The sequence below is a fragment of the Arvicola amphibius genome, chromosome 2 (genome assembly GCF_903992535.2).
Source record: "Arvicola amphibius chromosome 2, mArvAmp1.2, whole genome shotgun sequence".
NCBI lineage: Eukaryota > Metazoa > Chordata > Mammalia > Rodentia > Cricetidae > Arvicola > Arvicola amphibius.
Genome location: NC_052048.2, coordinates 39018938 through 39044899, shown reverse-complemented (window position 1 = coordinate 39044899; position 25962 = coordinate 39018938). Strand labels below are relative to the sequence as shown.

Genomic DNA, 25962 nt, shown 5'->3' with positions numbered 1-25962 from the left:
CCATGTACTTCCTTTCTCTTTCAAATTAATTTTTATTTTTAAATTAGCCCACAAAGTATTAGATGTCATTAGGAAAATTTCAAGCAAAGTCTTAGTAAAAATTCTGTTCATCTCCTCATCTCCAAATACCTCTTTTCTTTGTTCTTTGGTAACTTCCCCCAGTCTCATTTCTGCTTTCATGTCATGTGTTCTTCTCCCTACCCCTACCTTAGTATCTTTTTCTTACACGTGTACACTATAAGCTAGGATTCACATAGGAAAGAAAACATGCAGTATTTATCTTTCTGAAATGGAGTCACCTTACTCAATATAATATTTTCAGGAGCCATCCATTTTTCAGCAAATTTCATCTGATTTTTTTTTTCCTTACCACAGATTGAAATTGTATTGTGTCTATGTGCCACATTTTCATTATCCATTCATTTATTGATGGACATCTATGCTGGCCCCATTTCCTTGATGTTATGAATAGAACAGCAATAAACACGGAATGTGCAAATATCCTCGTGATAGGCTATGGAGTCCTTTGGGTATATGCCCAAGAGTAGTATAGTCATTGCCATGTATTTTCTTGCTTGTTTATTTAACAAACACTTAATTAGCAGTTAACATGAGCCAGGAAATGTTCAAGTCGCGTCACATATTGACTCATTTACCATGTTCTACTGCAACCTCAGGAGACTAGTGCTGTCCCCATTGTACTTTTATTACTTCTCATCTCAGAGAAGAAGCTAAGCCACAGAGAGGTTGAATAAGACAGAGATAGGGCAGAGATCTGAAACAAAACAATGTGGTCACTGAGTCATGGCTCACCATTGTACCACACTACCACCCACACACTCATCAGGTACTCGGATGAGTGAATTAAGGAGGTAACTATGAAGTCTGCCACCCAGATTGCTGTGACCTGCAGAGAAGAACAAGTAAATTGTGACAGGTAATGAAAGTCTTCGTGTTTCCCTTTTTCTCTGAAGCACCCACTGTTCAGCTTCGTTTTGAACTGCAGAACAGAGGCGGGCTGGGGATATCTTGTCTGCAAGCCTTGAAAAGGGGATGAGACACTTCCCTCTTGCCATCAACCTGTCATTATATTTCGTTGATCTTTAGTAATTTAAACATTGGTTGTTATGTAAGGTCTGGTGCTAAGACGTTCAATTGCATGAGGCCATTGTGTCTACAGAAAAGCCTTGGGAGAGAAATTCATGTCCAGAGGTCTGATGGAGAACCAGATCTTAGAAAGAGTAGAGAGACTGACCTATATCGCATAGTTGAAAATGGTTGAATTACAGCTTGGCAACTGTAATTCTGATGTCTGTATTTTTGACCGTGGGGGCCAGAATTAGGGTGCACACATCGTCCCTCCGTGTGCACTAGGTTTTCTTTAGTTGATCAGGTTAGAGAACAAGTGAGAAGACTCATTAATCTGACACACTTGATAAAGAAGATGGCTTTGCTTTATTCAGGCACAGACAATAAAAGAGAAAGGATTTAGGGAAACAGTAGTGTGCCTATTCTGGTCATTAAGGCTCTGAAAAATAATGATGACCCAGAGGTATCATTATCTGGAACATCAGCTTAGTGTCTCTTTCAAAACAGTGATAATTTTTATGCATTGCTATAAATGATCACTTAAGCAGCTTGAAATGACGACAGGCCACAGTGCCCCCGTGCTTATGGGCACTGTGCTCGGTGGCTAAACTTGCTCTTGAGACGATGTGTGCATCTGTGCTGAAAACGTTCCATTAACTCTTCTGCATTTTGATAAACTTTGGCCCTATTGGTTTTCTAGTGGAGAGTGGCCAGCCTTGAAACCATACACACACAATCAACAAAAACCATCTCATCAGGTTGCATTTACATAAACATGTATGTAAAATAACAATTCAAGAAACAGAAGCTATCAACTTGAGGAGAGTGGGGGGAGGAGACATAGGGAGGGAATGTGCTTAGAAGGGACTGGAGGGAGAAAAAAGAGGGGGAAAGTAATATAATTCTGTGTCAATTAAAAATTAGCCTCTCACACGCTTATCCTGGGCAGGGGTAGAGGAAGTACAGAAATGCTTCCGCCAGGTAGAAAAGAGGATGTGTGGGGTCTGATTGGGTTTCAGAAACCACATGGAAGGCTCTTGAGGGCTTAGTTGTGTCACACAACAAGTGTTCTCTTAGTCCAGGTTTCTCATGCTGTGGTAAAACTCCATTACCAAAAGCAACTTGGAGAGGAAAGGGTTTACTTCAGCTTAAGCTTCCACATCACAGTCCACTGTTCAGGGAAATCAGGTCAGGAACTCAAGGAAGAGTCTGGAGGCAGTAACTGATGTGGGAGTGCCGCTTATTGGCTTGCTCCCCAACACTTGCTCAGCTTGATTTCTTACAGTGTTCAGGACTTCTTGCGCAGGGTAGCACCACCCGCAATTGTCTGGACCATTCCACATCAATTGCTAAGTAAGAAAACACAGCACAGGCTTACCTCCAACCCATTTTGGTGAGGGCTTCTTTCTAAATGATTTTAACTTATGCTAAGTTGACAGAGAGCTAGTCGGCACAAAAGTATGTATTGCAGTCCTTACTTCAGATGCCTGTGGACCAAACATTGTTTGGAAATAAGATTTTTGCAGCTGTTACAAAGATATTTAGAAGATATTATACTGGGGGTAAGGCAGAGCCTTACTCACTCTTATTCTAATAAGAATGAAGGTTCTTATTAGAAAAGGAGACAGGTGCACAGAGGGAATGACAGCCAAGTAATGGTAACTGAGGAACCTGCAATTGCAAGGCAGCTGCAATTCAAGAATGGATGGCTCCCATAGGGACCTGGGAAGTCATGTTTGTCTTCTCTGGGTTCCAAACACCTTGATCTTAGATTGGTAGCATCCAGAACGGGAAAGACAGCATATCTAAGCCACCCTGTCTGTGATGGCTCAGAACAGCAACCCAAACAAATCCTACTTTTGTATGATTCCTGGGAAGAAAAGCAGCAGATGATGGAGTGAAAATATTAGTTTGCTAGTCTGTACTCACTTCTTTGCTTTCCATGAAGACAGAAGGCAATTTTATATGGCAGTAAACAGCAACGCTTAGGAATCAGACAAATACACATATGGATTTTAGCTGATACTTCTAAATTGGGTGGCTTTTGATCGTATTAAGCTTTATTGTTTGATAATTACAATAGTTCTGTAAGGGTCCGAGAATCTCTGAAGGAAGACTCCAGTCTCAAATAGTATGCAAACACAAAGAATGTTTATTCTGCAGGAAAAGCCAGCATATAGGCGTTGATTATCCACACAAAATGGCGATGATGACCAGGAATAAAGGCACCCAGGGAAGGGAATTCTAAGTATCTCTGTTCTAACTGGGCAGTTGGGGAGCAGTTACATGGAGAGAATGTTTATTGGATGTGGCTAGTGGCAGTCTTATATACCATGGGCTTTTTAGTCATGTATAGTCAGTAATAGCCGTATCCTGTAACTTTGGGTCTTTCTGTCAAGACTAGGTTTGAACTTGTTTAGCTGACTGGCCAAACTTGGTTGGAGGACTTCCTGGAATCAGGCTTAGGTCATTATTTACAATGGAGGACTGTTCCACATCGAAAGTGGAGATAGTTTCTGGCCCCTTCGGATCTGGGTTCTGTGCCTTTGGGTGACTCTTGGATGCCTCCATTTTACAGGTGATGAACCTGACACATAGCCAACATTTCTCTTGGGCAGGTAGCTGTAGAATTAGAGTCTAGGTGTTCTGGCTTGAGTGACTTTGTTGTTAACTACAATGGGATGCTTGAGACTCAGTGTTACCAGCTGCTAATTGGTTAAGATCAAAATATTTTCAGAATATCCAGAATATTCCAATGAAAAGAATTTGGCCACATATGTGGAAGAGGGAGCACAGTCATTCACTAAAAGTCTCAATCATTACATAACTATAGACTCACAGAGGTTGGAAAAACAGTGCACCAAGGACCCATGTATATTTTTGGATAGCTTTTTCCAATCATACATCATTATTGCCCACATGTTTAGATGTCTGATTGTTTTTCTCTCTGCAAAGTCCAACTTTGGACTTCAAATTCATAGTCAGTGACTATTTCCTACCTGAACAGAAAAAAGCCAAGATTCAAACACGTCATTTTTAGAGTAACAACATGAAGGGATGAGAAAGGCAAGACTGTATCAGTAGACATTTATAAAATTGCTACTTTTGGAAGAATATACTTCCTAGTGAGGAGCTATGCAGTTTTAAAAAAGACTTATTTTATTTTAAGTTGTATGTGTGTGTTTGTATGTATGTATGTATGTATGTATGCATGCATGCATGCATGTATATGCACATGAATTTAGTTACCTAGAGAATCCATAAGAGGCAATCGGATATCCTGGAGCTAGAGTTACAGGTGGTTGTAAGTCACCCATAATGGGTGTTGAGAACTAAACTGGAGTCCTCTGCAAAAGCAGGAAGCACTCTTAACTGCTGAGTCATCTCTCACACCCCCTACACAGTCTATTGAAAGGATCTACTGAACCCCTAATCCACCTAGAATTAGAGTAATAGCATAAAGGCATCACATAATACTTTCCATTAACTTCAGATTGAAGAGGATAGGTGAAGGGATTAAAGATCTTTCCTAACAACAGCATAAAGAATGGAACAAAGGCAGAACCATACCAAGTTCAGTTATGTAAAAATATTAAAATTCAAGTCATGCTTTTATACACTTGCTTAGTGATGAAAGGCTGATACCTAGAAATTGGAGACTAAAATATGTCCTGGATTGATTTCCATAATCCTGGAGCAGTGAAATGCTCTGAATGATAAAGATGTTAGAGAGTTGGTACGGCTTCTGGATAAGTGAACTGTGTGACCCAATAAGGCTGCTAATGTTAAATCCCTGCAGCGATGAGTTTATTCACATAAGTATTGGGTAGCAATTTCCCTGAAGACAAAACAGTTTATTTTGGAAGAAGGCTGAAGACAAAGAATGTTATAAAGGAACATGAAACAATCCAGCCTGCAAGGAAACTCCTTAAGCTGAGGCAGTAAACAATTTAACACTCAGCGGAAGTTTCTGAAACTGACGGTATTTACTAGGCTCTTCTGATGTGGGAGAGTCTTCTGTTTGAGTTGATTTCATTGGCTAATAAAGAAACTGTCTGGCCCATTTGATTGGCCAGCCCTTAGGTGGGTGGAGTAGACAGAACAGGAAGAAGGAAGTGAGGTAGATGGCTCAGTCAGATGCTACGCCTCTCCTAAGTTAGACAGACCGCTGTGCCTCTCCTCAGAAAAAAGCCAGACGCGATGAAGCTCCAGCCCAAGATGGACGTACGCTAGAATCTACCTGGTAAGGCACCACTTTGTGGTGCTATACAGATTATTAGATATGGGTTAGTCAAGATGTGAGTAAGAGGCTGGAAGTAATGGGCCAGGCAGTATTTAAAAGAATACAATTTGTGTGATGTTATTTCACGTGTAAAGCTAAACATGGCAGGAGCAGGGTGGCGGGAATCCAGCCCACAGCTCCTCACTACAGAATGGCACCCAACGTGGATAACTGAATCCACAGAAAGCTTGAGAAAGCTTGGGAAAGAATAGAGTAAAGCATGGCTTCTTGGTAGCAGCAATTTCTCGGGTCTGAACGTGTGTTTTTCGGTTTTCAGCCATAGCCAAAAAAAAAAAGCTATGCTGTTTAAAAATGCCGGCTTTCTGGGCTGTCCTGCCGGTACAAACTCTGACTCTTTGAGGCAGGAGGGCTGGCTACAGAGAGAGGACTTGAGTGTTGTCTGTGGACATACTTTTGCAGCTTGCTTGCTGGCAGGGACCATGAAACGCCATAGAGTTGTGGCCATAATCATGGCTACAGCCGGTACCTCTGCCATGAGGCTGGAAAGCTAAGGAATGGGCTGGATCTAGCTGTCAAAGCCACGGCTTCAGTCTTACCGATATTGTTTGGTAAATTAAAGACTCATGTGGTCACAAAAAGAGAGATATACAGTAAAAGAAAGATTCAAAGTCGAAGAAAACATCAAAATGGTTTACAATGTGTTGAAAATATATGCAGGCTAAAGGTGACAGTTCTTAAAATTAAAAAGAAGGAAGTAGTTTTTTGTGGTGGTACACACCTTTAATCCCAACACTTGGGAGACAGAGATTGACCTCTGTGACTTCAAGGTGTGGTAGCACACACCTTTAATCCGAATGCCTGGGAGGCAGAGACAGACAGATCTCTGTGAGTTCAAGGTGTGGTAGTACACACCTTTAATCCCAGAACTTGGAAGGCAGAGACAGTGGATCTCTGAGAGTTCAAGGACAGCCTGGTCTAAAGAGTTATCCCAGGCCAAAGATATATAGAGAACCTGTCTCAAAAAAGTAAAAGTAAAAATAAACGAAATAGAGGTTAAAACAAAGCTGCACAAAGATGGAAAATATACAGAGAATCTTGATACTGTATACTATTATGCTCTCTTTGAATTGTTTGAATGCTGAGGAAGGAGAAACAGCTGCTAAAAGATATTTGTTTGTAAATGCTGCTGAACTAATCCAAGAAAGATATCTTGAAAATACCTTGACTTTAGAATTTGGATCTAAGGATATGATACTTTGGAAAAGAGATTCTTCTTTTATTTTTACAGAAAGTGAGACCCATTGGATTGCTATCATCCCAATATGGTATGATAGACCACGCCCTCCTGAAAGGTTGCTGTGAACAACTTCAGAAAATTACTTCACCCAACTGATGACTAAGATGAACCTGGCACACAGGTTACATTATGAAAGATCTGATTAACAGCGTCCCCATTCAGCAGGAAGCAGTTTGGAGAGAAATAACTGCGCCCATTTTCCCAAATATTGTTTATAAATGTTCTTTTACATTTAAAGGGGGATATAATATGGAGATGAGTAATTTGCATTGATATGGATTTGGCTTTAGTGATTTAAATTTAAGGTCAATTTTGTTATATGTATATGTATTTCTGATACTGATTAATGTATTGTGATTGTGTCGTTCATTTAAAAATGTAATGTATATAGGTTGTTAATGGATAGTTATCAATATTAGTAAAACTTGTAGTTATGTTAGTTAGATTTTCTAGCTATATAGAGATTTATTTAAGTTACATAGGCATTCTTCATATCTTTCAAAGACTACAGAATATCGCATTTTAGATGTTTTAATAACTTAAGGCTTTTCATGACAATGAGACACATCAGCTCCTGGCAGCACCAATCTACTTCAAGAGGAAGATGGGCATCGAAGAGGATCCTTATGGAGTTTGATAGCCACTTGGGCAAGAAACTGCTCTTGCCTGGACTGTTGGCAGAAACTGGACACAAAGAACCCAATAAGAGAGGACTGCTGAACTTGCCTAAATGTGAGATGATTCTTTGGGGTTCCTAATTCAAGAAAGAGTCTGCGAGACATTCTGAAGGACACAGCAGATAGTGACTGAACTACCTTTGAAATTTCCTGATCATGGAAATGTCTGCTGGAAACTATGGGCCTGTAGGCTGAAGATGGATGCCCCAACAGTACAAAAGAACTTTGGGTGACTATCCAGGCAGTGAGATGTCTCTGTCATTTCTAGAGTTTTGGAAGTAGCTTACTTCTTGTTCACCTAGGTAATATTGTGTCCTTCTGGAGTCTCTGATGGAGTTGAAGAATAGATAGATAGTTATAGTTGTTTTCCTTTGTTATGATAAAAGATAAAGTAGATATAAATATTGTACCTGTAATTCTTACTTGATAACTGTTTTGTTATATGTAATTTTACTATGTTAAAGTTAAAGCCTTCTTTTTATTGTTTAAACAGAAAAAGGGGAAATGATGTGGGAGAGTCTTCTGTTTGAGTTGATTTCATTGGCTAATAAAGAAACTGTCTGGCCCATTTGATTGGCCAGCCCTTAGGTGGGCGGAGTAGACAGAACAGGAAGAAGGAAGTGAGGTAGATGGCTCAGTCAGATGCTACGCCTCTCCTAAGTTAGACAGACCGCTGTGCCTCTCCTCAGAAAAAAGCCAGACGCGATGAAGCTCCAGCCCAAGATGGACGTACGCTAGAATCTACCTGGTAAGGCACCACTTTGTGGTGCTATACAGATTATTAGATATGGGTTAGTCAAGATGTGAGTAAGAGGCTGGAAGTAATGGGCCAGGCAGTATTTAAAAGAATACAATTTGTGTGATGTTATTTCACGTGTAAAGCTAAACATGGCAGGAGCAGGGTGGCGGGAATCCAGCCCACAGCTCCTCACTATACTCTTCCCTTCCCAAGCATTTTTAAGCTATAAGGGCTGCTGACTCTAAGACTAAGAAAACCTGCCTGGAAGAGGTTCAGACCAACCGAGTTACCTGGACAGGACGCTCTCCAGCCTGTTGAGCTGCCTGCAGGGTTTTCAGTACTCTCTACATTTCCTGTTTTTGTGAGGTGTCTCCCATGCTGGCATGAGCTTTGGTGATGCAGCTGTCTAAATATGTTTGTTCCAGGGAGTAACTGCAATGAACTCATTGGTTAAGAAAGTTGGGTTTTGGTGGCATCCTTCCTTTGGTCTCTAATGGATTCCCTATCTGGAGTGTGTAGCTGTTGTTAGTTTACATCTCCCACGGAGTAGTGTCACACAATAATAAGTACAGTAAGTCTGTAGCTAAACAGTGGTGCCTGTTAAGTTTAAAGCTTTTGGAATAGCAAAAGAGGAAAATTATGAGGAATAGGTATGGTTGTCAAATATAATTAGCAAAACAGAAATTGGAGATTACAACAGAAAATACAGAATAGAGTTTCGGTAGCAAACCAGTACCCAGGAAGAATAACTAAAATTAGAGTCACGTATAGCTTCAATCCTCACAGGAGTGGCTACTTTTGTTTAGAAACTGTCTCAAGTATCAGTTCAGCATCTCTAAGAATTCAAAATCTGGAATGCTGTAAAATCAGAACTTCTTGAGCACTGCCATGACAACAGGAATTCTACCTCTGACCTCATGTGATTTGTCTCAGTCAGAACATGGGAGTACTAAGAGTGCTACGTGAATGTCATTTAGGCTGCGTGCACAAATTATTAAACGTAAATAAATTCTGCATTTAGATTTGGGTCCTAGCCCTAAGTATATTACTATGCATACACAAATCTTCACAAATCTGAACACAGTCAAAAGATGAACAAACAAAATCACTTTCGGTTTCAAGCATTTTGGATTAAGGATGCTGGACATGGTTTAAAAGATTCGATGAATGTTTCCACGGTTTTCTTTCACAGTGAATGATTCCATTCACTTGTGAGTGATGGGCAACTAGAATACATGCCCTCCAGCTTTGTTTGTATCCTTCTAGATGCATGGTAGCTACATGGTTCTGTCTCAGCTTTGCTTCATTGCATCTTTTTGTCATTAGCTATTTAGAGACCAAGTACAGAATGATTGGTTTCAGGGAATGTGTGCTTCCAGGGCCAATGATGGGGAAGTCCCCTCTCTTGCCTCTTCTAGTTCTTACCTGTCTCCAAGGTGAGGGCATTCTCAAGGTCTCAGGCTTTGGTGTGCTGGTGCTTCCTCTGATGGGGAGCATTTCGTATAACCAGTGCAGTTTCAAACCATGACCATGGCAATGGTACAATCTACAGAATGCATTTACCTTGGCTTAATTTTTCCATATTACTCATGTGTGTGTGGGAGTGCCTATGTGGGTAAAATTTTGTGCAATCCTGTCATATATTTAGATTCATGTAATCACAACCATAGTTGATACAGTACTCTTCCCTCCATAAGAAGTTCTTCAGGTTATACTTTTGCGGTTGTGCTCCAGTGTTCACCCTTAGTTTTTGGCTACCACTAACCTGTTCCTTGCTTCTCTAATTTATCATTTTGAGTATATTATACAGGTTGAATTCACAGCAGGTAATTGTGATTGACCTTTAAAAGACATTTGTGATTACACAATTGGTAATTGTTTTTTTTTAATTGCTAAATATTATGTTAGAAACGGTGGATCCGAAGTGCCAAGCTCCCCACTTTAGCCTGAGCTATAAAAAGTTTTCTAGGTTGCTCTCAAGTTAAAAATGATTAACAAGACAACAATAGGAGCCGGGGAGAGGACTCAATGGTAAAGTGCTTCTCACACCTTGGTTTGGATCTCTAGCACCTGTGTGCAAAGCCAAGCGTGGTGTCCCGTGTCTGTAATTTTAGCTTGCAGGAGGCAGAGGCAGGAGGATGCCTGGTACTTGATAGCCTGATAATCTTGCCGAATTGGTGATCCCCAGGCTCAAGGGGAGACCCTGTCTCCAAAACCTAAGGTTGAGGATGATGGAGGAAGACACCAGACATAAACTGATGTGCACTTGTGCACACCACACATACCACCTATTCAACACACACACGCACGCACACACACACACACACACACACACACACACACACACACCACTACCACCACCACCAAAAGAACTCAAGAGATTTTGTTTAGTTTATTTTATAAGTGCAGACATTGCCTCTTTATATGCTCTTGTTTCCCAGTCATATTTTTCATCCAGGCAAATATTTTCTCTCTGTCAAGACAAACATTTTCAGTGTTGTTATTAAGGAAGCTTTGTAGAGGCTCTGGTAATGTTTTAATCATCTCCACAAACACAGCATTACCCTTTCTCACAGTGGTAGCTTGGGAATCTTAACTGAGACCTTCTACAGGTTAGAGGCTTTTGTGTTTCCACCCACCTCAGTCACAGTGTATTGTTTGGTTTGTTATTGGACACACGTTAATTCTCTGTGATGTCATCTGTCATAGGTAGATGGGAAAAAATCAAAAGATATATGTTGGTGTGTTGTCTTTTTAAACATATACCAAGAAAAGTTTTCATTCCATGAAAGTCAGAGGCAGAAGGGAAAGGTTTGCTTTACAAAAGAGATTGAGAGCATGACTGGTTTCCTGCATCGTCACTATTCCCGAGCAGCTGAGGCTGTGAGCTAATCACAGGCCACCTTTAGATTTCCCAGTGCAAGGAAAGATTTCCACTTCCTTGAGGACTAGCTTTCACTGTACCGGAATGCACGATCGTGATGTCAATGGAGGCAAACAGCCAACAGTCCTACCCAACCGTGATGCCTGTGAACCACAATGCCGAGCATGGCCAGATGCCGACAGTGATGCAGTGGTGGCTCCGACGTGGAGCTGGTAATCCTTAGCTGTCTAGTTGGACTTAAGGCCCACCCAATAAGAGGGGAAGAACACTTACTCAACTTCCCCAGGTTAGTGAGATCATGGATCTTAGATGAGAAGTTTCTGTCTCTATTTTATTAGGCCAGCAAACTTCCTAATTGTATTTTAAATATTTTACTTTCAACTCAGAGGCAAGTATAGCTCATATCTTCACCAAAGACGGTTCTCAAAGCCTCTGTGGATACATTTACCACACAGTTCCTAGACCTAAAGTTCAGGGAACATTGCAGAAGACGGGCAGACTGATTATAAGAGCCAGGGGTCCAGGAAATCTGTTGTGAGATTGATTGTGACTCCTAGAAATGAGAAGGAAGCTTCACTCATGATGCTGCAGCAATATGGCTGCCTAAATAAGACCCAAACAAAGACAACACCAATAGACCTGTTAATGTGGAAGAGGCCCCACCCATAAACAAAGAACTAGAGGCTACTAAAGAATTCCGAGATAGCCAGGTGGTGCTGGTGCACGCCTTTAATCCTAGCACTCAGGAAGCAGAGGCAGGTGGATCTCTGTGAGTTCGAGGCCAGCCTGGTCTACAAGAGCTAGTTCCAGGACAGGCTCCAAAGCTACAGAGAAACCCAGTCTCAAAAAACCAAAATAAGTAAATAAACAAACAATAAATAAACAAATAAATAAATAAAATAAAAAGAATTCTGAGAGAGACAATTAGTCTTTCTGAAGGATGAGCCCTCTAACTGGTTATCCACTTCCAAGTGGCCATCCCTGATATATGCATACAAGGAACACTAAACAGACTCAACAGGTTGTATTAATGTATATGTATATACACATATATATGTATTTAAACATATATGTAACAGTAACAATAAAAGAAACCAGGTATGGGGGGAGGTGTACATAGAATGGGTTGGAGGGAAGAATAATATGATTATATTTTAATTAAAAATATATAAAATAGACAATAATTAAAAAGACATTGAGTTGTTTGACCTTTCAGATTTTTTATGAATGAAAACCATTCCATTTCTATGTTTAATAATCTTGGTTTACAAAGTCATCATACTTAGACATCAAACCAGTGTTACTAATGGGCAGTGAGGCTCTTACTCTTTCACTGGTGAATCGTCAGCAATAACTACTTCAGAATGCTCATACTTTGCCTTCCTGAATGATCTGGGAGGAGGTACAATCTGCTGTTGAAGGTCAACCTCTTCTTGCATGCTTCAGCATCCAGTTCCTATCCTTGACAAGGTCTTTGGCCCTGGCAATTACCTTCCGTTCTACTGACTTGTTCGCAGTAGAATGAGAATGAACTTTACTTTCTTCTTCAAAACAAACAATGTTTCCAGATGCAACCCCATTGGTCTTCTTTACACAGTTAAAAAAAAAGAAAGCTGAGTACCCCCTTTCCTCTCAACCTCCTGCTATTGGGCTTCTGTGAACCTGATCTTTATGAATTGCTAGTCTTCACTGATGTTCATGTGAACAAGAGTAAGGAATCCTTTCCATTTTATGCATAGCAATTTTCCAGCATCTCAGTTGTGCACCCTCCAGGAATCTCTGTTCTAGGCTCTCATGATTAAGACTTTCTTCCTTCTCTCTGTTTAGTAATTAAAGCATGTTCTGCAGCACTGTATTGGTAATCGTGAGCTGTGTTAGTTTGTGCTTGTCTTGAAATGCCCTTATTTCTCTATCAGCTCTAAAAAGTAGCAATGTTGGCTGGAAGTTATTTGCTTTCAGGGCTTAAATATATAATTTTGTGATTTCCTGGGCTTTAGAGCTATTGATGAGAGATATCATGTTACTCCAATGTTTCTGACTTTGTAGGTGATTTGGCATTCCCCTTACAGTTTTTTTATCATTGCTTTATATATTTGATATCTTAATAATAGTTTGTTATGGAGTAATTTTTCTCTAGTTATGTATCTTTGGGATTCTTGATGCCTTGCTTCTTTGAATGTTTTTTCTCTAGATTTGTGAAATTTTCTTTGATAATTTTATTGCATAGATTTTCTATGACTTTAGCGGTTATCTCATTTCCTTCTGTTCCATGGATTCTTATATCTCATCTCTTAATTGTATCCTCAGGTTCATGACACTGTGGTAGATTCATTTTATATCTTTATTGAGATATGTGTATATAGTATTTCATTAATTTATTCCATCCTTGATATTATATCGTTTGTGTGGTCAAATCTACTGGTTATGTTTTCCAATGTGTTTTTTTCTTGATTACTTGAGGTTTTCCATTTTCAAATTTTTTTCTAAAAGGTCAGTATCTATGCTGATAAAATTTTCTTCCATAGCATTATTTTTTCATCCATATGGTTGATTTTTAAAAGCCATTTTGCTGACTTTACCTCTTTGTTACTGACTTTCATCTTCAGGATCTGTGTTGAGTTTATCTGCTGGTTTATATTCACTTTCAGGTCATGAGTCATTTGTATCAAACTCTTGAAATCTTCACTTTTCATCTTATTTATGTCAGTATCCTTGAGCTTAGTACTTGAGAAATTATGCCTTTGCCATTTGTTAAATTTCTGTGTTGTGATTTGGGTTGGTCTGACTTTTCTTCTGGCCTCTCAGGATTTTCCCATTTGTTAACTAGCCTACTCTTAGTACTCAACCTCCTTTACCATTTAATGACAATATTAAGACAAATATAGTATAGAAATATACTTAAAATAGTTTGTGGTCCACTGATGACCATACTGGAAATGGGAGAACTACTGTATAATGTACTATGGGTTAAAAAAAAAGCCACAGAGTAAGTACAGAAATAGTGAATGAGTGAGAGAAAGGAGGAGGTAGGAGAGAGAGAGCTGTCTTCAGACTTCCAAGACCTCCTGAGTATTTTTAAGATATTAGAGAGGTAGCTATTGGTGTCAAGTATATCTTGAAACTTCAGAATTCCAGAATGCACAGCAGTGCAGTTCATATTGGTGGTGCCGTACGTGGACTTACTCACTGGATTCACTCATTCATGCTCAGAGCTTTCAAACTCCAGGTTTAATTCTATTTGTGGGAACTGTTCTGGCCATGAAAGACAGGCCTGTTTTCTCCTATGCACTTCCCAGCTTGAGTTGTTCCCTTAGGCTCATCAATATCTGTCTATATAATTGCCTTTCTGGATCTTCCTTCACCTATGGGAAATGGGAGGACAAATTCAGTTTTCATTGCCTGTGGTTGTTTCCCGTTTTAGGCCTACAATGTAGCTTAGATTTTTTTTTTAATTTAAAAATTTAAGTTGTTTTGAGAATTTTATAGCCAAGTTTTATATTGCATAATTTCTATTTCTCCCCTTTCTCACTCTAACTCCTCCCATGTCCCTTTACTGCTCCCTCTCAGATTCATTGCTTCTTCTTTGATTATTATTGTTAACAGAAATGTACACACGTGTATATAGAATCTGTGTATAGCCTTCTGAATCTATATAATGTTGTTCTTACATACATGGGTTTAGGGATGACTACTTGGGAAGCGTCTTTTCCTTTTAATACTGATTCTTCTACTTAACAAGGACACATGGAGGCAGTATTTTGTTCTATAAATTATTTTTAATTGACATAATCCTTGTCCAGATTTGTGGAGTAATATACAGTGTTAGAAACATGTCTGTATTGAGCAATGATCAGCTCAAGGAGTTAGAATTTTTATTATTTTCCACGTTAATCCTCTCTTTAACTGTTTGGAAATACAAATTTTTGTTTTGTACTATGGCTATCCTCCTGTACAGCAGGAAGATAGAACTCACTCTCGCCTATCTGTTGATTAGTGTTTGCTTCTCAATCTCTTTTGTTCTTCTCTCCTCCTTTTCCCTCCTCAGCCTCTACTAGTCACCACTCTACTCACAAGTTCTGCCATCTACAAAGAGCCAGATTATGACTTGAGATTATGCAGAATTTGGGGTTATGGGTCTTAAAGCAAAGTTCTAAGTTATCCATGTTGTTGCAGATGATAGAACTTGATTTTTTAAAAATGACAGAATAGTGTATTCTATATTCTATTATATGTAGTAGTATATATGGTTATATTTCACATTTTTGACCCATTCATCTATTGATAAACTTTCAGAAATAAATTTTTAAATGAAGTTTATAAAAAATGGAACTGAAAGGAAATTGTTTGAGGCACAGAACCAAAATAATAGTAATATGAATAATAGATAGCTTGGAAATTATGTTTATTATGCCTTAGTTACCTTTCTGTTGTGATAAAACATGTTGGAGAATCTTGATATTAAGGTTGTAGTCCATTATGTTTGGATAATTCTCTGAGCTCAGAGCAAAATGAAGGACTTCCTTTCTCAGCGGGGCTCCATCTTCTCTGTTTAACCTTATTTGGAGAGTGTCTCTAAGATCAAATGCCTGACCTTATTTGGAAGTTGACCCTGCATAGAGCTCCCTGCAAACAAAAACACTGTGACCAAGGCAGCTTATAAAAGGAAGGGCTTAATTGACTTTACGTTTTTGGAGTGATAAGGGTCCATCATGGTGGTAGCAGGTGTCAGGAATAGAAGCAGAGAGCTCATATCTTCAGATGCAATGACAAAGCAGAGAAAACAAACCACAGGTAGTGATAAACTTCATCCTGCTAGCCCACACCTCCTAAACCTACTGTTAACTGGAGATGCAAATACATGAGCCTATGGGGGGCATATTCTCTTTCAAATACCCATATTATGTCACAGGCATTCTAATTTTTTTAAACTAAGATCTGGCAATAGTTGACTGTTTCATAATTTATTTTCAGTATTACCAGTATTTTCTTTGTAAGTAAACGAAGGAAGATAGAGAGGAAGGGAGGGAAAAGGAAGAAGGAGAGAAAGGAGGAAAGGGGACACGATAGATAGATAGATAGATAGATGATAGATAGATAGATAGATAGATAGATAGATAGATGGATGGATAGAGATATGGCCTGATAATAGTTCCAGGTTTAAATTCCATTTTCACCTCTTACTTAATGTATGTGTTTGGACAACCTATTTTACTTTTATGAACCTCAAATTCTCTACTCTATAAAAAGGAACAATAATAGCTGCTTTATAAGCCATTGGAAATATTTAATCAAGTAATACAGCAATGTCATGATAAATGGATGAGTTATTGCTCTTGTTTTACTTTCTGCTGTTGTGTAAAACCACCTTGACAAGAGCAACTTCAGGAGGGAAGAGTTTATTTGGCTTACACTTGCAGGTCACATCCATCACTGAGGGAAGTCACAGAAGAGGAACAGATAGTTGAAAGTGGGAACCATGGCATAATCCTGCTTATTGGTTTGCTTTCTGCCTCATGCTCTTAGATTTCCTATATAAACCAGAACACCTGTCTAGGGATGCTGCTGCCCTCAGTGGGCTGGAACCTCCCACATCAATCCTCAGTTAGGACAGTCTCTCACAGATATGGCCATATGCCAATTCAATATGGGCAATCCCTCAGTTGAGACCCCTTTAGATGAGCCCAGAGTGTCAGTTTGACACTAATAAGAGCAGATAATTAATATTATTTATTAATGTTTCTGGACATTGGCTTCTGTCTAGGTTGAGGGTAAGGACATTATCATTTTTTAATGTATGAGGTTGACTGAAAATGCATATTTGGTACCAAGGCTGACAAAATTCATCCTCGTTCTCCTTTCTCTGTTAGGACCTTTGACTGAGCATTGACCCAGGAACCCAGTTTCATTGATTTCCCCCTGCTGTAGGGTTCTGTACCAGGTAGGCTCATTGCCTCATCTTGTTTCCCAATTGTGATTTCCTCATTGCTGGCTGTCTAGTTGGAAAGCACCATGGTATAGCAACCATCTGGGGATGAAATGATGGATAATGTCTGAAAGCACTATCATACTGGCATCTCAACAGGAGTCTTATGGAGAGACAAGACTTAAAATCTTAGGGTGGTTTCTCTCCTGGTAGAAAGCTCAGCCCAGTGGCAGGTTGGAATGAGGAAGGGAGTAGAGATATTTATTGGTCAAGAAGCCTTTGGCAAACCTGTAAATCATCTACTGACAGATAGTTACTGTCTCTGCTCTTGCCTAAGACAGGCTCTATGGGCTCCCAAAGGGGACTTGGGAAGTAATTTATTGACGCTTAGGATACTTCTACTGAATAATGGGTTTTGTTATCTGGGAGCACATCTGCCCTTCATTTGGTCCAGGGAAGGTGAGGTCAGAGGGGTCTACAACAATTACAGGTGGAGGACCGATGCAGCTGTTTACAAGAAGTCAGCCCGTTCTGAATACTCAGTTACCTAGGACTGCGGTGCATGTTGCATTCGTCAGCAAGGGAAGACCTAAAGAGTCTAAATCTGTTTATATTAGAATTGAATTTTAAAAACCCAGGACACATCAGTACATCATGAGGATACAGCTGATCATTGTGTACAATGTTTTATTTAGGAACAATTATTTTATTATGATATATATATATATATATATGTACTACACTATATATAATTATGATACACACACACACCCACACACAGGTAGTACAGGTCTCCTGTACCTCCCACCAGACCTTACTTGCTGTTATATTATAGATGTGGGGAATCACAACTATTTCTCTCAAAGGAAAAAATATTTCATAATTTTTGGGTAGAACCTACTGTGTTACAGGTGCTGTGATAAATGCCAGGGCTGGAATAATAGGTAGTAAGACAGACCTGGCCCCTCCCTTCATGTGCCATATAATCTAGCTTAATGCTCTTTGGTATGGTTGATGGGCCAACAGTATCACATGTGGGACTTGTTAGATATGGAGAGACACAGGCCCCTCTAAAGCATGACTAATAAATCTCAGAGAGAGAAATTGGGCTTCAACCTGAAGATCTGAGGAAAGCAGCCAGTCCCAGGCTCTTAGCTTGACCTCAGTCTGAAATGTCGATTCTGCCTCCAGGAAGCTCAGAATGAGACCGTGTGTGAGAGCTGTCTCTTCCCATTTTATAATCCTCTCTAGGGCTGGGATTAAAGACATGAACCACTGGGATTAAAGGCATGCACTGCCTGGTTTCTATGGCAACCAGCATGGCTACTGGGATTAAAGGTGTGTGTTACCACTGCCTGGCTGTAAGGCTGTCCAGTGTGGCATTTTTACTCTTCCGATCCCCATGCAAGCTTTATTTATTAAAATACAACTGAAATGCCACTGCACCCCTCCTCAGACCTACTGAGTCAGAAACTCTGGAATAGGACGCCACATTTGTAGTTGCAAAAGCCATCCAGGTTATCTGATGCATAATGAAGTTTGAGAACTAATGACCTAGAAGGGGAACATTCGGCATGGGTGATTGAATATGGTGTGAACGAGGGATGCAGTGTAGTGCTTGCCTGCCATGCATAAGACCCGGAGTCTGTTCCCTAGCAACATATTAACCGTGCATCGACACACACCAGTAATCCTAGTACTTGGGACGTAGAGTCAGGAGGATCAGAAATTCAGGGTCATCCCCACATAGTAAGTTTGAAGTTAGCCCTTCCTGTATCAAAAACAAAAGTGATATTTCATCATAGGGGACAGAGCTATAGTAACAGAGTTAGGAGGAGCTCATGTGGTCTGAAGGTAGGAGGAGTCTGAAGGCTGAGGAGGAATGGAGGAAATGTTCTGTAGGTGGAGGTGGTAGTCATGGATCCAGAGAGAGACCTGACCTTGAAATCTGTCCGTCTACTCACTGTAAAACTGTGGCTCTGGAAAGACTATTCATCTGTGTCAACTCAACCAGAGAATTCAATGAACTAGCTCTAAATTTCTCCAGTATTTCAGTTATTCAATATTTTAAAAAATCAAATATATATTACAATTTAAAGTATACTGTGATTAGAAAGAGCTATGAAATAATAAAGGAACATCCAAGGCTTGTCTTGACTGTTCCTTTTAATTGTTGGCCCATGGAGGGAACTGACTCTTCCGCTTTCTTGTTTTTACCTATAAAATGAGAGAGCAAAAACTTCCAGTCTTTTGGTTTTTGGTTTCATGATTCAGAATTAGCTATAAATATCATCATATCACCGTTTACTTTTAAAAAGTACATTTATATTCATTTACTTCAATAGCTAATTCTGTACATTGCCTACTGGTAACTTTAAGACAGCCTTCCTACTCTTTTCTTTAAAATTAGAGCCATGAGTTTATCCCACAAGGATATATTATGTGCTCTAATGAGCTGGTAATTATTAGGTAATGAAATGGCTAACCAAAAGTATGTGATTAAAAGTGGTTGTTGTGTAGAATATTTTTGTCATGCAATTAGAAATGTTACTTAGATTTCAGCAATGCATAAGAAGTCACATGCTGAGGACTATGAAAACCCAGCCATATCCTTCCATTTTCTGTTGAAATTAAGTCTTAAACCTGTGCACAGAAAGCATTAGGATCCTAAGTCCAGGAGCTGAGCTGGAGTTGAAATCCAAGTTTCCTCTTCAAGTGCACAGTATGTTCCACAGTTACTAATCAGGACCATTCACTCCAGGAGAGTTGACAATGCTGTTCTCAGGCTACAGCAGGCAGCTGCATTCCTCAGATGACCACCCTGGCTTACTTTGTCTTTTCTCTACTAAAGGAAAGTCTCACCATGAGAGTACTAATCAGACCGATAGGGAGTTTTGGATAAAAATTCAGACAGAGGATACTTCCTGAATAAGAATGAAGTTTTATTTTAACTGAGTAGAGATCATGGGAGAACTTCCTTTGAATTGTTTGAGTCAGTAAGATATAGTACTCGCAAACAATAGCAGCTATTGTTGTTGTCCTTGGTTGCCTCCCAGAACTTGAAGGTAAGACCCTGTCTCTAAAGGCATTGCATATTTAGGACACTCGATTGAAGGAATTGACCTGCAGCAGACCTGATGATGAGATATCATAATCTTTGAAGGTGCTATAAAACTACTGATGGAGGATTCTCATTGGCTAATAAACAAACTGCCTTGGCCAGCCCTTAGGTGGGTGGAGTAGACAGAACAGGAAGAAGGAAGTGAGGTAGATGGCTCAGTCAGATGCCACACCTCTCCTAAGTGAGGCAGACGCGATGAAGCCAGACACCAGGTCAGACATGCTGAATCTTTCCCGGTAAGACACCGCTCATGGTGTTACATACATTATTAGATATGGGTTAGTCAAGATGTGAGTAAGAGGCTGAACCTAATGGGCCAGGCAGTATTTAAAAGAATACAGTTTCCATGTAATTATTTCGGGTGTAAAGCTAGCCATGCAGGAGCTGGGCGGCCAGGAGCTGGGCGGTGGGAAGCAGCCCGCAGCTCCTCGCTACAAACTACCAAGAGAGAAAAGTAATCAGGAGTTCTATCTAGCTGTAATGCCTACTAACCACAAGTATAAACAGAACAGCAAGATACACTGAAAGGAGCAATAGTGGCACTTACAGCCTTGGAATAACCAAAAGTTGACTATTAAAGCCCACTCAATGGGAAATTCATTCCTGATACTATAAGCTATCCAACTACCCACAGCTGGAGAGGCCATAGGCCCTAGAGGAGAATCTACTATTGCCATTTTCCTAAACCAATCTGATTTCTAACTATATTCTCAATATTTATACCCACAGATGATTATAGCTCTCAACCCTTATCAAAGAAGTGTCTTTTAGAAACAGATGGAGAACACTACAAAGATATGCAATTGATTGAAATGCAGAGAATAAGTGTCCATGGAGTGCCCAACCCCATTTGGCACATTTTTTATGCAATCCCTACACCTAAGACTCAGGAAACATTGCAGAAGAGGAAGTGGAAAGATTGTAAGAACCAGAGGACCATGACATATTCGGTGACACAGCATCTTACATATACATATATATAAGCCTTTTAGGTTCATATGTTAAAGACTAGGTTTTCAGCTGATGAGAATTTGGGAAGTGACTGCATTCTGAGGACTCTGACATAAGTAATTGGTGCATGCTTTGATGGAGTTATAACGTAATGGCACCATTGAGAGGTGGGATCCAGTTGGTGGAAGTCAGTCATGAGGAACTTGCCTTAGGGAGATGTTCTTTGTTCCAGTCTCTTCCCATTACTTTTCTTTGCTTCTTAGTTGCTATGAGGCAGCAGCTCTCTTTTTCTACCATGCTCTAGCACAATGATGTCCTGTCTCACTGTGAGTCTGAAAGCAATACAGCCAGCTAGTTATGAATGGCAACTTCTGCAACTTTTAGACAGAATGTAGTTTTCCTCTGATCTTCCTTTTAAAGGTGTTTGTTACAGCCATCAATCGTCTGACTAACATAGGCTTTCATTATCTCTTCAATATTCTGTCTAGAGAAATGATTCACATGATAAAAAGTTGCCAGGCAGTTTTTCTCCCTGGAAACAGCTACCTTCTTCCCAGTTTCAATGGTCTTTCTGTATACTGACAACTGTTTTATGTGTTTTCATTTCCTTCTATTTATCTATCTTTCCTCTTTCTCTGCTGTTTGCTCTTTGAGGACAGGGTTCACATGCCATTAATTTTGGCAAGAGAATACATACTCAGCAGTGCTGACTTCCAGCCGGGAACTTTGTATTTCCTTTATTCCTTTATCTACCTCTGTAAATAAAGCTCCATGATGATATGGCCAGTAAAATACTATGTTCCTGTCAATAGGTGTCACTTTTACTGAAGAGATGTAAAGAAACACCTATTCACTGCAGATAAAGAACACACTCACAGATGGAAGAAAGAATTCCATTTATGTCCAGCTTTGAGAACCAATGAGAGTGTATTGGGACTCTACTAACAGGAGCATAGATGGTTCAAAGGCATTTAAGAAGAATCATAGACAAATTTTGGGCGGTTGCATCTCTGAAGATCTCACAGAGCCTCCATCATTGAAGAGTCCCTACCTACAGTGCTGGCATGACTTGTGAAAAGTTTTAAGACTCTTGTTGGTAATTGCATAGGTATATTACCAAAGAGTCCCAACCTTGTAGATTGTTTGCTTATCCTGTAACTTTGGGGAAAAGATGAGTCTCATAAAGATTTTGTGAGCCTTGTGGGACTTCTCCCTTCCTCCTTGAAGGAATGTTAATAGGCCTGATTTCTTTAGGATTTTATGTGGGTGACCATGCCTGTTCATATACAAAATGGCCATGATCTTGTCCAACATGAGGGAAACTGTTATCCAGCACTCGCTTGTTTGCATCTGGCTTTTACATTTATCTGTTCTTTGTTCCGTAGTATTTCTGGGGCCTTAGAAAGGAGATAGATATAGATGTGTGATTTTTTTCTTCCACATACAGCCTAGTATTGGGCTACTAGGCAATAGTATAGACCACATTGACAGACAAACTTAATTCTCTCAGCGTGATCCATAAGGTTGCCTGTATGCACTATAACATTTTTCCTATGAGACTATAAAATGGCCATCAGCAGTAGTTTAGGTTTCTATTGCAGTGAAAAAACACCGTAGTAGTGCTACTCCCTTTGGGGGCCATTTTCTTTCAAACCACCAGAGCAATGTACAAGTATAAATGCAAGTATTTTAATTTGTGCCAATTACATAGATATATCAGTGATTCCATGGTGGGGCCTATTCCCCATTGGCCCGGTTTACATTACCAAACTTGACTCCCTCATCTTGCCTTAAATATAATGGGAAAATAATTGGTTGCATCTGTAAAAGTCATGCGATTATTGCAGAATGAAGCACATTTTTTCCTGGCATATTTATAGCATGATGTCCAGGGTTCATAGCTGAGCAGGACGATTGGCATCTACTCTCTACCAGAAACCGTTATTGTCCCTTCCTCTACTAGGAGTGCCGGGTATTTGGAAGGCAGCTTAAGCTTAGTCCTAGCCTGAGTTCTCCATGTTCTGACACCAGACTATGTGGTATTAACAGGAAAGAGACTCATCAACTAGTGGTGGCGTCTGACCAATAGCAATCTCAACAGTTTGTATTGTGGGGGGGGTGGTTTCCAGGGCCTTCCTGGTCAACAAGGTAAACTACCACCGGCATAGGAATTTTACGCTGAACAAATTTACAGCTTCTACCCACACATGGGTCTTTCTGCATTTAACCTCTCCACTACTGTATTTGCTGTTCTTCTAGATGCCACTCAGACCTTTAAAATGCTCATTATACCATCCATATAATGAAACCTTATTATAGAGGGTGGACAGAATCACAGATGCTCTACGGCTATCATTCCAAGCACGTGGTAATTGATATTGGGGTTCTGAAGCCAAGAGAATACTGAACAAAAAAGCTATCAAGGTCTGATACAGCATAAAAGCAACCCAGTCCTATCAAAAGAGTGACATTGGGCACAGTGATATGGATTGGGTACAGCATCTCATCTAGCACTCTAGAATATTGTTCATAAGCTATCTGGTCACATCTGGATGTAGAAAGGTGTTGTAGAAAGTCTTACAAGCAGTGGTTACCCACTCACTGGGGCGTGGCTTCTTTTTTTTTTTTTTTTTTGGCTGTGTACATAGGGTGCTTTATTCTCCACAGAGTGATACATGCTACGGTGAGTTGGGCTCGGGCCAATGTCCCCATATGTACAGAACCAAATAAAGTGGGTCTCTGAGAGGTCTGGTTTGCCTTGATGTGAAAGGGACATGGGAAGGTGTGTGTTAGAGCCCGAGCGGTGTCAGTCCTGTGCTGGTCTTGGCTTGGAATGTAAGGAGGTAAGGCAGCTCTCCATGTGCTTACTTCCAGGCAGGGGAGGCCTGCCGGGCTTGGGGGGGCTTTCTGTACCACATCTTCCCACTGAGTGTCCGATATCTCCCGAGCCCAGGCAGGAACCCCTGGTGCAGGCAGCCATGGTCCTTTTCACCAGCTCTACGTGTTCTGGGTCCATGGGAATAGAGCTGTGGCTGCTCAATGCTGCAGCCCCTCCTCATCTTCATCCTCACTCTCTAATGGTGGGTCTGGCAAATGAAGCCCCAGGGCCTGGATCCGATCTTGAATGTCAGCAGCTCCATCTTCTCTCTCACCGACTGGTGCCAGTTCCACCTCTTCTTGTTCAGGGTTTTGATTGAGGGGTTGGTAGGAGTAGCTTGCTGGGCCTGCTCCTGTTTCCTCCTGCTCTTCCTCGGGTTCTTTACTGCTCCAATCCCCAGTTCCTTCTGTAGGACCCTGATGTGGCCCTAAGTCCTCAGTTTGATTGGGGAAGATACGTTCAGGGCCCAGGGTGTCTCCCCCTAGAACTACTGCTGCCATCCGGGCAGGGGCCTCTCAGAGCCCACAGCCGGACCCCGGGGCGTGGCTTCTTATACTACATATGCTGATATAGAGCATGTGTCTGGCCTCTTTTCTGGCCTCTCTGTTACCGTTGCGGATTCCGGTTACTGATCTCCGTTTAAGCAGAGGATTCTGATTTGTGAGTCTACCCCTAAATAAATAACCATCTATTTCTCAATTCTGAGCTAGTGTAGGATTTCTTTTAAGCATCCTTCCACAGAAAGGGCTTTCAGCTGAGTGAATATTATTTTTCTATTATTGATTTGTATTTTGCTCAACCATGCATGAATATCCCTGCAGTTTTTGCCTTGAAACAAAACTGTAACAGTGCTATAACGTGTGTCCCAGCACGATTCTGTCCACATCCGGCACACTTTTTCAAGGGGAAAAATGTAAACAATACGTTTTGGAGGGCAGGGTGGGTAATTTGTTTCTCCTAGATCAAGCTTACATTTTTTTTTCTTTTTTTTTACTTGACACACTCTACCTCCCTATCTACCCTGCTATCCTTCATCATGGTACTTTCATGAGTTTCTCTGAGTTAAGATACACTTGATTCTATCATTCAAAACCTAAGGGCTCTGCACACTAACAGACCAAAAATGAAAAAAAAATCCATAATTCCCTCCAGTAGTCCTGCATAGACTTAACCTTAACCACTTAGCTAGAAGAGTAACTGAGGTGGTGCCCACCTCACAGGGTCTCCCTCTTCCATGACAGAGGAGTGAAGAGTCTCCTTATCTTCTTATCATTTATGCCTTTGGCAAACTGTTACCAAACTGTAAGGGCTCTGAAAAGTTCATAAGCCTGCCATTTGATTTTTTTGTCAGTTTTCTACCTATAATTTTCTCTTCCCACAAATTTTTATTTCCTTAAAAGAATTAAGAACCACTATTATCTTTTCAATACTTTCTAAAGTTATTTTTTAAAGGTAGCATACAAAATAATGAGTTCGTGATGGTATTTTCTTACATATGTGTCATACTTTGTTTTAATCTGCCTTCCTTCATGTTCCTTCCTGGTCTCAACTTCATCTTTTGTTTGTTCCCTTCCTTCCCTTAGGCAGGTTTCCTTACTGTTTCATGTCACATATAGCCCATTACTCTCCTTTATTCCCTCTTGTTATCTCTTTCCCTCTTCCATGATTCCTTTTCTAGTTTCAGGATGGACACCCCCCCCCCAACACATCTTCTATGTCCACTGCAGCGTTCGTTGTTTCTTGATGCTAGCTATTCTGACTGGGGTAAGGTGAGCTTTCAACAGAATTAATTTGCATTCCAGAATATCTAAAGATTCTGAATGCCTTTACAAATATTTATGTGCATTTGAATTTCTTATTTTGAGAACTGTCTGTCCAGCTCATCAACCCATCTACTGAGTAGATTATTTGATTTTTGGAATTTAATCTTTGTAGTTTTTAAAAATATATTCTTGAAAGCAACCCCCATCTGATGTGTAGTTGGCTAGTATTTTCTTCCCATCTTGTGTCCTGTTTCTTCACTCTTTTTAATTGTTTCTTTTGATATGTAGCAGATTTTAAATTTCATATAATCATATTTGTCAAATTTGGGAATCATTTTTGTGTTTTTGGATCCATTTCCAGAAAGTCCTTGCCATGCATATGTCTTGAAGTATTTTC

At 40.2% G+C, this 25962-nt stretch overlaps 1 pseudogene; it reads right to left on the bottom strand.

Annotated features, from left to right (window-relative positions):
• Positions 1–23788: 23788 nt before the first annotated feature.
• On the bottom strand, positions 23789–24318 carry LOC119808333 (annotated as a pseudogene).
• Between the last annotated feature and the right edge of the window lie 1644 nt (positions 24319–25962).